This window comes from Lynx canadensis, chromosome A3, assembly GCF_007474595.2.
Source record: "Lynx canadensis isolate LIC74 chromosome A3, mLynCan4.pri.v2, whole genome shotgun sequence".
In the NCBI taxonomy this organism is placed as follows: domain Eukaryota; kingdom Metazoa; phylum Chordata; class Mammalia; order Carnivora; family Felidae; genus Lynx; species Lynx canadensis.
In genome coordinates this window covers 54,989,259-55,001,476 of record NC_044305.1, presented here as the reverse complement: position 1 = coordinate 55,001,476, position 12,218 = coordinate 54,989,259, and the positions used below count along the sequence as shown (strand labels likewise).

General features: G+C 41.3%; 1 long non-coding RNA gene across 3 annotated transcripts in view; it reads right to left on the bottom strand.

Moving 5' to 3' along the window:
- The window catches only part of LOC115510452, a 69,600-nt gene extending 57,639 nt beyond the window's left edge, over positions 1 to 11,961 (bottom strand). For 2 of the 3 annotated variants that reach the window (XR_003967726.1, XR_003967727.1), the window contains exons 1-5: positions 11,068 to 11,960; positions 5,687 to 5,809; positions 5,292 to 5,599; positions 3,443 to 3,530; positions 1,259 to 1,389 (exon numbers count right to left, since the gene is read on the bottom strand). This is a non-coding gene — a long non-coding RNA (uncharacterized LOC115510452). Of the gene's footprint in view, positions 1 to 1,258; positions 1,390 to 3,442; positions 3,531 to 5,291; positions 5,600 to 5,686; positions 5,810 to 11,067 lie in introns of all 3 variants that reach the window. The other variant, XR_003967725.1, reaches the window with a different exon arrangement.
- Between the last annotated feature and the right edge of the window lie 257 nt (positions 11,962 to 12,218).

Sequence of the window (12,218 nt, the reverse complement as noted above, 5' to 3'; positions counted from 1 at the left end):
TCCCCGTGGCTGCTATAACAAATTGCCACAAACGTGATGGCTCAGAACAACAGACGTGGATTATTGCAGAAGTCTGCGGTCAGTACTGCCAAGGGGCCAGTAGAGGCTGTGCCACTTCCAGAGGCCCTACCGGAGGGTCCCTTCCTCATGGATTCCAGCTTCCAGTGACCGCCCACATGCGATCGTTTGTGACCCCATCACTCTAACTCCTGCCTCCCTGATCACACTGCCCTCTCCTCCATGTGTCAGATCTACCTCTGCCTGTGCCGCCATCTTATAAAGACACTTACAATCGGATTTAGGACCTACCCAGATAACCCAAGGTGATCGCTCCACCTCAGGACCCTTAGTCACATCTGCAAAGCCTTTGGCACAGTCGGTAACATTCACAAGTTCTAGGAATTAGGATACAAGACATTTCTCTGGAGGTCAATATTTAGCCTACCACCTTCCCAAGGACTGAGCAATCAGTTACGCCACACACCAAGTTGGGACCACATCAATAACACACCCTTGTATCTGCTCCTTTCGTCTCAGCCTCACCACCATTCTCCCAAACCCATCCCATTCTGGGACTGACCTCTCCACTAAAGAGACAGCACATGAAATTCTTCCTCAAGTTCTCCTTCCTGGGGAACTCAAAGTAATACGTGTAAACCATCAGGAACATGACACACATTAGTGGTAGTGACAGCGGCTATAGTAATATGAGAACGGTTCCTATGGTTTTCAAGGAAATGTGACTTTTTTCCAGAGCATTGTTTAATCACTTAAAAATAGGCTATACACTGAGGAAATGGAGGTCATCTATTCTGGTGGGATTTTACACTGTGTTGAAAGATTTATTTCCCCTCTACAAAACATTTCCACCCTAATGACAATTATTCAGGAGAACACCTGCTAAAAGATTAGAATTAGAAAAGGAAGGGCTTTCCCGCCGCAAATGGAAGAAAATTCACTCAATTACAGGGAAGTTAAATAAATTAGTTAATGCTTACAAATTTCTCACAGTTATCTGAAAAGTGTTACCTGTATCACTACTAAGACCTGCTATGAATATGTTTTTTGTGTGCTGAACCAAATTACGTTTCTTAAAATAGCAGCAGCCTGGGTCCTGGGACCATCTGAGAAGTAACATGGTTTCGTTAATGAATTACAGAAGCAGATACTACCAACCCCCCCAAATTCAGTTGTCAGGGCTGTGACTGACTTATGGGATGGGAGGTGGAGGAGAATAAGGCAGAATTTTCTACTGTACCTCTCAGAGGTCTTTGCAGGTGACAATTCTCCAATGGAAGATTCTGGAAGGTTTTTTGTTTTTTTTTTTATGAGGCAACTTCACTGGCACCTTTGCTTCAGAGAACCATAGACTTAGGCTCGCGGATCAACCTGGAAAAAAAAAACAAAATACAAGTAGCCCACAACACTGGATATTAAGAAAATATTGGCAAATTTCCCTGTTAAAATAGCAAGTATCAAAAACAGAAACTTTCAAAAAAAAAAAAAAAACAGAAACTTTCAAGAATTTCACTTCTCTGACCATGACAAGGCAAACTTAGTATTTTGGTGGAAGCTGCTTCCTCTGGGCACATTTGATAATCATCATTTCAAAAATTACAGGACACATCATTGAATGAATACAATCTGAATGAAGGCTGTATTTAAACAGTGTGGTAAAATAAGTCCACATCTGGCATGTTTAATTTATGTCACTTAATTGGACAATTCGTATTTGAAAATTCCTCTGATCTGGAGGCCCTTGGACTTTATACACAAAATGTTAACTTGCAAATCTTCCAAACCTAGATGGTCTGCAACCGTTAGTTGCTGGTACAATCTGCTATCAACATTTCAGCATCTCTCTCTTTGCTTTCATGGTATATACACACACATAAATAGTACACACACACACACGCATGCACGCACGCACACACACCATAAAAGAACATGTCAGGCTGTTGAATGACAGGATTGCTCTTCCTTTTCCAACCCATCTACTCTTTTGTTCTCCATATCTCAACTAAGGGCCAGCCCGTTGGGCAGGACAGAGGAAATCGAGAGAAGAATCTGTATCCTTCTGGAGGATTCTCATCACGATTCAAGAACAAAATCATTCTAAGAGTCTTCCAACTTTTCTTTACATAGTCCTCACTCTCCCTGAAAAATTCAGCTCCTTTTCCATTCATAGCAGGCTTTTAAATAATATTCAGTAGTGAATGAGTGAATGAATGAATGAATGAATGAACGAAAGAACTGAGCCTTTCTGAAGCCATGGAAAGAAACATGCTGTAAAGAAGCATATGGTGGGGGCGTCTGGGAGGCTCAGTCAGTTAAGCGTCCAACTTCGGCTCAGGTCATGATCTCACGGTTCGTGGGTTCAAGCTGTGAGTTGGGCTCCACACTGATTTGAGGAACCTGCCTGAGGTTCTCTCTCTCTCTCCCTCTCTCTCCGCCCCTCCCCGACTTGCACTTTCTCTGTCTCTCAAATAAAATAAAATTTTTAAAACAGCATATGGTATGCTGTAAAGAATGGTGACTTAAATCAGGAAACCTAGCTTCCAGCTCCTCTAATGGCTTAGCACTTGACCTGGGGTAGGCTATCTGTCTTGCGTCTTCACAAGCCAAACAGAAATAACACTTACCCTGCTGTTTTCATATGTCACAAATACAGCATCTTACGGTTTAGAGACTCACATTCTCTCACTTGACCCACTCAATGACCCATTAGTGGCAAGGGGTGCCCAACTTTTGGCCTGGAGGCAGACCTCCATAATGTTGACCTCCATAAGGTCTTGAAGTAGTTAATAAAAGTGAACTCCAAGCCAGAAGTTTCAGCACCTTCTCCTTCATGTAGCAGACAAAGGAAGAGCCCAGCCGTGATCGGTGACTTGCCACTGAGACAATAATGACAGAGTCTTTTCTCAACCATGACTTCCGGCCCCAAATCTGCGTCACTTCCTGCTGTCCATACGCCAAGTACTGAACACCCGTTACATCAGCACATTCCTAAAGGCCCTCAGCATTTCATCAGATGAGAGCTGCTATCCGAATGCCTATGAATACATTTGTCAGCATGGAGTAGCTATTTAGAAGATACTCAGCGAATTGGATAGACTACATCAAGAGCCAGCACCCTTTTTCTGTAAAGAACCACAGTCAATCCTTTCGGTTCTGTAGGCCATGTGGTCACTGTCGCTACTACTCCGTGTTCTAGTGCAAAAGCAGCAGCAGGCAATCCGTCAACAAATGGGCGTGCCTGTGTTTCAATAAATCTTTATTTACAAAAGACAGGCAACACGTCAGCTTTAGCCCACAGGCCTCCTTCCTTCGTTTGCCAAACTGTTGGACGACATCAACTTCCAGAACCATCTCGATGTCAAAAACGTTATTTTAAAACCTCCTTTTAGAAATGGGGTCCTGACAACCCTTGATGAACACATACATCCAAGCCACCTTTGTCCCTCTTCTTCCAGTGTCCTCTGAACAAACACCAACTGGCATGGAGCATTTATCCTTCAATTGCAGCTACTCTGTAAGACAAAGCAGGGGCAGAGATTAAAACCAGACCCCCAGTCTTTGTGCCATACCCGGCATATCAAGTGCCCCTCTTCAAATTGTACCGAGTTCACTGTCTACCTAATAGAGAAAATAGAAGCATTCTTTCACTTAATAGTCTTTTAGTAAGGGTCTGGGGGGTGGGGGACAAGGTTTACTAAAGGCCCTTATAAGATGCCGGCTGAAAGGAATAATACTCCTTGGCACCACAGAATCTTTTTCATGTGAAGCTACATGATCACTTTTCATTTTGTTTCTCAAGCACCCCATGGCACCCATCCATGTATTAGGCTAATAACTGCATGAATCTAGTTAAAAGGAACCAAGCAATTATTTTAATTAGAAGAGAACAAAAATAACACTCCTGGATTCTGTTTTAAGGGGCAAGAAGGAAGTAGTCAGGGTTCAAAAAGATCCCACAAAATATTTTTGTGAAAGGAAAAATAATTAAGGCCAAATTTAGAATGTACTTGCAATAAATGGGCCAAATAAAATGAATGGCCCCACTGTGCAACTAAAACCCATTCATATATAAGAGCCCCAGAAAGTCCATTTTTACGTGATACCATTTTGAGGGTATAGCCAATTTTGCAAAGTGAAAGTGAATGTCTAGTAGAGACTTTAATGATCCTTGTGAATCTCTTACACAATTTCTTATAGAGTTTCTGTGTAAACTCTTTTATTAATAAGAGAAAAGGGGAAGGACATTGGTCAATTTGCCTTTCAAGTAGGATTATTTTTTTTTTCATTTAAGTTCTTGGAGGAAAGTGTTCAAATTTGTTTCTCTGGAAAAATCTATCTTTATAGAAAATCCTTGTTACTAGTCCATTCTAGAAAAAGCGAATTCCATCATAAGAGTCTTAATCAGATGAACCGCAATCAGTCATTCAGGAAGAGATTGATATCTGCAGATTTTCCATAACCTTTGCCTTCCTGCCTCCCTTCTAGTCATGGCATTTGGACCATTTCATTCCATCTGGGGCTTCCAAAAAAAAGACGGAATGAAACTCAAACCAGTCAACTAGTAAGCGCTGTTCCTTCTGTTTAAGTCTATTATGTGTTTATTGAACACCTGCTATCATCCAACACATAGTGAGTTATAGATGTAGGAATAACTAAAATCTGGACCCAGCCTTCAGGAAGTTCAGAGTCTAATCAGAGACAGAGGCATGGATGAAAAGGAGACCATGCAGCTCCAGCTGGGTGGGATCAAGGGTCTCTGGCCTGGGTTGATTGTTAAAGAATGGACTGCCCGGGCAAAAGACACAGACAGTCCATCCCCTGGGGCAAGATCAGCATACACAAAAGCTGGGACACAAAGAACCCTGGGGGAACACTGGGAACTGCAGCAGACAGAGCTGCCGGAGTGTGAGGCAAAGACTGAAGAGGAGAAGAGAGCTGCTGGAGAGGCAAGCAAGAGCCAGGTCATAGGAGAAGTCGTGTGCCGTGTTCATGAGCCCGGACTTCCCCTCATAGAGCAATGGAGAGCCACGGAGCAGTTTTCAACATGGACTTACAGGCCAGCTGCCCATTTTAGAGTGAGCACTTGGACGGCTGGAAAGGGGATGAAATGGACACTAGGTGCCCCACAAGTGCCATATAGTCCAAGCAAGAGTTGATAAGGCCTTGAACTTGGACAATAGCAAGTAGGAATGGAGAGATGGGGTCAGGTATGAGATATACAGTTTTGAAGAAGATTAAAATTAAAAAAAAAAAAAACCTCCATGGAACAGTACCTGAAGGGGCCAAAAGCAGATGAAATTGGCTTTGAAGGTTCTCGGTGGGAGCAGGTGTTTTATCTGAATGTTGGTCATATGTCCAAAAAGCTTCTCATCTCATAGGCCCTCCTTTAAACCCAGGATGAGCTGTGATCGTGGGTTCTAGGATTGAGATGGAATAACAGATTTCGGCCCTGGGCACACGAGCAGGCTGTCAGTGCCCACGGAAAACTCCCAGAAGATAGTGGAACCTCCATTTTCTTCCCCAAACAAACTCACACAAAACCAGTCTCCTGCCGCAAGTCTAAGTTAACATCTACAGAAGCCTGGAATGAAAGAACATTGTGGTGAATACTTACTGTGCTGGTTATTTTTATGCATGAACTTGACATGGCTAAGAGATGCCCAGATACCTGGTAAAACATTACTTCTGGATGTGTCTGTGAGGATGTTTCTGGAAGAGACTAGCGTTTCAACCAGTAGATGAGTATAGAAGGTCACCCTCACCAGTAGGCATCATCCAATCCACTGAGGGCCTGAATAGAACAGAAAGGCAGAGGAAGGGTGAATTTTCTCCTTGCCTCAGCTGGGACATCCACCTTCTCCTGCCCTTGGGCATCAGAGCTTCTGGTTCTTAAGCCTTCAGAATCAACGAGAACTTACACAATTGCCCTCCACACACATCCCTGTGATTCTCAGGCCTTCAGACTTGGGCTGAGTTACATGATCAGCTTTCCTGGCTCTCCAGCTTGCAGACAGTAGATTGTGGGACTTCTTGGCCTCTGTAACTGTGCTGACAATTCCTATAATAAACACACACACACACACACACACACACACACACACTGGCTCTGTTTCTCTGGAGAACCTAATGATATACTTAAGACAAACTACATATATTTTAAATAACTATATTAGATTAGTCTTATTTATGTTTTAATTTTGTTAAATAATATACAGAGGACGCCTCTCCAACTCATTTTATGAGCCAGCTAAACCTCGATAATGCACCTGACAAGGGTATTACGGTAAAGGAAAATAACAGGTAAATTTCAGGCATACTCATTGTTGGAAAAATTATCAAAACACGCTGCAATACTTCAAATAAATAATATATCATAAGTACATTGGGTTTAGTCCAGAAATGTAAAATGGGATTAACATTCAAAAATTTATTAAATAATTCACATTCTAAAAGAATAAAGGGGGGAGGAGGAAATCATATGATCATTCTATAAATAAGTGAGTACTTAATTTATGACAAACAGATTGCTTCAGTGTACTGGGCAACGAAGTCTTTTTCATTAATGGTACAGAGTAAGTAGATATCATGGAGGAAAAAACAAATTTGATCCCAACCTCACGCCATAGGCCAAAATCAATGCCATGTGGATTATAAATCTAAACGTGGAAGGTAAAACAATAAAGCTTCCAGAAGACAGTATAAAAGGATATTTTCATGGCCTTCAGATAAACAAAGCTCTCTTAAATAAGACATAGACAGCACTAACTATAAAGGAAAATATTGCAAAAATTAAACTACATTAAAATTAAAATCTTCTATCCATCCAAAGATACCATAAAAAGAGTGAAAAATCAAACTCAGGGTGGTATATTTGCAATATATATGAATAAAAAAGGATCACATCCAGAATATATAAGTATCTCCTACAAAACAGTAAGAAAAGATGAAAAACACAGGACACCTGGGTGGCTCAGTCAGTTAAGTGTCTGACTTTGGCTCAGGTTATTATCTTTTGGTTCATGAGTTCTAGCCCAGCGTCTCTGGCTCTGTGCTGACAGCTCAGAGTCCGGAGCCTGCTTCAGATTCTGTGTTTCCCTCTCTCCATGCACCCCCCCCCACAACTCACACTCTGTGTCTCTCTCTCAAAAATAAACACTGAAAAAAAAAAAAGAAAAGATGAACATTGCAATGGAAAAATTACCAAGACCCTTGAAAAGCCCATTCACAAAATATCCAAATGGCCAGTGTACATGAAAAGATACTCAACTTATTAATAATCTGGGAAATGAAATTAAAACCATAATGAGATTCAAGTACATACCACCAGAATGATCAAAATCAAAAAGAGGAAGAATACCAAATGTTAATAAGGATTAGAGCAGCGGATCTCTCGCCCACTGCTGGTGGGAGTGGAAACTGATACAACCTCTTTGGAAAATGGACATCATTAAAGCTGAGCACAGTCATGCCCTACTACTTAGTAACTTCCCCCTTAGTCTATCTACCCAAAGAAAACACACGCACACCCATCAAAGACGTGCATGAAGAAGCTTACAGTAGCACTCTCTGAGAGAGCCAAAAACGGAAAACAACCAAAATGATCATCAAGGCTGAAATGGGTATTAATACAATCAAAGGAAATGAAACAAGGAAAATAGGATTGCACCCAGCAACACAGATACAGCCCATAAATACACCTGAAGTTGAAAAACAAAAACAAAACACAAATCTGTGGTGTTAGACATCAGAAGAGCGGTTATCTTTAAGCAGGAAAGGGGAGTCCCATCCTAGAGGCCATCGGACACGGTGGCTGTATATTCTCTTTCTTGTCCTGCAAGGTAATTACGGGATGTGTTCTCTCCAGGATAGCATATTGGGTCCCATGTTCCTGCTCTGTGTAATCTTCCATACATGGAACCCCAAGAAAACTTCCCCAAAACATTTCAAATATTGATTTCCATTCCTTCAGTGAAGTAAATGGAAGCACTAAATATTATCGAACATCTTTATTAAAATCAATCAGTGGCTTGTTCTTACCTATGGTCAGTGTATTCTCCAGATGTCAGTTACAGAGCAGAAAATAAGAATCACACCTAGCTGGACTAGGAAGGAGAGAATGCCTTCTCCTTGAGGGAAAATGAATAAAACTGGGTCCCTTCGCAGTTTAGCTAAGAGGTAAGTGATGTGTAAAAAGAAGAAAAAAAAAAAAGTTAAAGGTCCAACGTAGAAAATAAAGACTTAATGAAGGTGCTCCTGGAGGCTCATACAATTCTAGCCTTATATAAAGCAGGATTAAAAGGTAACAAATTTAGGCTGGCTACAAGGAAATGTGTTCTTATGAAATGTGTAATTAACCTGCAGCCAATGGTTTTAAGAAAATCCCACTCCTCCTTCAAAAAAAAAAAAGAAAAAAAAAAAAAAACACAAAGATTAGCTATTTATAGCAGCCAAACCAGCATCCGCAGTTACACTGCCTAATATTGTATTACAAAGACTCCCCTGCTTCCAGGCAAAAACCGATAGCCAGCTGGGGTCAGGAAGAAAATTTCCCCTTTGGTGTAGTATTTCACAGCTCTGTTATCGAATATTGGACAATTCGCGGGCCTGCGAAGGTATTTGCACCCCCGTTTGGGGCGCCTGGCCCTGGGATCCACGATACTGCGTGGAAACAGCCTATTGTTTTAATTCTGGATGGCAACACCTGTAGAGCTGTATTTAGGCAACACCTTGCGTTTCCAAAAGGTAAACACAATGAACATAATCAAAATTGGCCCAACACTACTGTTTTCACATCAACAATCTATAAATATATGGAAGAACTCAATATACGTGTGAAATAAACAGAACAGGCATACCTACACTGAGGTAATTCAGAAGACAGCTCTATAATTTAGCAGCTTGGATTTCAATTGTTGCATTTTTAGGTACGAAAAACACAGATATTATTCATCAAAGTGATTGTCCTGCGCACTTGTATACCTTATATAATTTATTTTTTCAGGGCTTTTTACTTCAAAGAAATCACTAGCTAATGACATTTCAGACTTAAGAAATTTTTCTGATAGCACGTTGGAATTCCCTCAGGGACAGGATTGTGAATAAGTGGATTTTTTTAAAGATCATTAACAGATATTACAAACCAATTCAAACGGAGCATTTTCTTTGCAAATTACCTTTAACTTTTAAAGCCATTGGAAAAAAAAAAGACAGTGAGTGATTTAATTTACTTAACCTGTCTGCGAATTGCAGCTTGGTGCTGTACCGGCGACTGCATTTGCAACCAAAAAATATCTCTAACTATCTCTAATAGAGATATTTTTCTAAATTATCGCACTCGATGAGTGATATCTCAAAAGACAGTAATGTTTATTTTTTTTTTCATTTAGCAAGTTTCCCTGGAATTGGGAATTTTATTTTATTGATATGCCTAAAGTAAAAACAGAGCCCTGCACTGTCTATATCTGTTGCTTAATTAAAACTCTCTGGTAATTAGCAGGTTTATCGTTTCCTGAGTGAGTGGATGGTGGTGCTTTGGTGGTAGATTGTGGGTTTTGGGGGGGAGGGGGTGGCCTTTTTATTTAATGATCAAACCATAGTTTCTGGGCTAAAGAGCTAATATTTGGGGTGAGAAGCACCTTTATTCTCCACGTATATCAGGTCTGATGCTTCCTTGCATCAACACCCCGTTGTGTATGTTTTCCATTCAAAGAGCTCCCGGGGACTTCAAAGGGAGTTGCCTGCAAGGACGGTCTACGTGGGAGTCCTGAAAGGCTCCAGAACAGGCCAAGAGCAGGGAGAAACCTTGCCAAGACTAGCTCACGCTGGAGCCCCCAAACCATGTCACAAAATTAAAGGATCTCCCCTGCCTACGCCATCCCACAGCGCACGTGGGAAATGTCCCCAGGCTTGCCAAGCACTGTGCTGGCTTCTCGGGCTACTACTTATAAATATTTGATGAGCAGCGCTCCATTTATAAGAAAGTATGTTAATAAGAATATTCTTTGAAATTGGAGTCCAATGCAGGCTTTAAAAAGGCTCATTGTTGGAGGTACTACGGATTTCCTTCTTTTCCCTTTTAAAGTGCAAAGTCAGCTTACCACAAACCAAACAAACAAACAAGAAAAAAAAAAAAAAAACCCTCACATCCTTTCGGATGTCCCATCAGTGACAACAAAAAATGGGTAAGACTCTAAAGGATGTTCTATTTGGGGAAGGCTTGGTCAAATGTGGGGGGATGAAGGAACATAGAAATCAGTATTTCTTGAGTGTCTTTTGTGTGCCAGATGTTTAAATTCTCCCCTTTGAGTCCACACCGATATATTAGGAGGTAAATGGTATTACGTCCATTTTAAAGATGGAAAATGGCCTCACAGAGAACCTACAGGGTGTCTATTCCAAAGCCCCACATCAGTAAGTGCAGAGCTGGTCTGGAAACCATATCTACCTGACCTCAAAGCCCGTGTTTGTTCTCTCCCTCCTGCTAGCTCCCGGGTGCCTGCTGGTTTCACAGGGATATGGTCCTGTCTTTTGTCACTTCGCTGGGATGGTTTCCTCATCTGGAGGAAATAAATCTAAATGGGAGTGATTTTTCATGTAACAGAAGTCAAAACCATAGCTTAAAAATAAAATAAAATAGAAAAAAAATAAAATATAAAATAGAATAGAATAGAATAGATAAAATAAAAAATAATAAAATAAAATAAAATAAAATAAAATAAAATAAAATAAAAGACATTTTCTGACCCTGGAGCATCAATCCGTTTATTTATTTTGCAGTCACTCAGCAAATCTTTACACATGCCGAGTTGAAACTTAATGTTGCATTATTATGTCAGATTTCTAAGCACACTTGACCTTGCCTTTGTACTGAGGATAAAATCAAACATCCAGATATGGCCCACATATAGGACCAGGCGTGACCTGATACCTGCTGGCCTCTCAAACCTCATCCTGACCAGCTCCCCACACTTGCTGCTCTCCAGACACACAGCCAACAGGCTGAGCTCGAGTCCCACCTCCTGGATCCCCCTTCTGCCAGCTACTACTCACCTGCGGGCCCCTTCTCTTCATTCCTGACTCGGTTTAAAGCATCCTCTCCTCAGGAAGACGTCCCATTACCTCCGGATCCAAAATAGGCCAGTCCTGATCTTCCCACTCTTTTTGGTTTCCTTCGGAGCAATCTTTCTCTCTGCTCGGTCCATGGTGTACCATCCGTCCATCTCCCCAACTCCAGTGTAGCTCCAGAAAGTCAGAGATCAGCTCAATCTTGTTCCCCTACTCTGTCCCCAGATCACAGGACAGTGGAACATGAAAGACATAGGAAACAGGATTGCCTTAAAGCAGCTTTCCCTGATGTAAAAGCAAAAAGTCCCAGTCAGATACTTCATTTCATGGCGGCAGTGGCAGCCCTTGAACTCAAGTTCTCATTTTTCCTCCTGCCCCAAGCTCAAGTTCTTTCTCCTGCAACGAATCCGTGCCTCCTCCCTGCCAGGTGGCGATGCTCACCTGATCTGGAAAGGCGGCCTATGTTTACTCCCAGCCTGGAAAGGTCTTACCTGTTGGCTAGAGTCCTGCCTGCCAAGAAGGCACGGCTACCCCTGTCATCTAAGTGTGACGTGCCAATGAGCCCAGCACTCTGCGGGGCCCAGGTGTGACGGTCAGGGACTTCCAGGGGTTCCTCTGTCCGAGTTAGCAGGGACTCAGGTAACAGCCCGCTCCGCTGCCTAACAAATCTCCACCCATGCTGCAGTGACAGGGCCAGGTCACACGCACAGCAGACGTCTTTTTAGTCTCAACAATTTTTTTTTCTTTACTCGATCATTTACAGATTAGAGAATTAATACGTATTTGTTGGAGCAAGTGAAGCAACACCTAAAAACGTGAATAAAAGCAAAGATAATTCATCCTCCCTGTCTCCCCTCATTACCACTCTCTGGAGATGACCATGGGCATGCATGTATATGCCTATAACTATGTATTTTATATATGTGGTAAAATATATATATATCATATATATAGTAATATGCATACTATATGTATAGTATATGTATTGCGTATTACTCTATACACATACACACTATATATATATATATATATATATATATACCAGGTATATAACATATTAACATATTTATAATTATATATATGACACATTTATTTTAATTAATTTATTGTTTAGTGTTTTATTTATTCTTGAGAGA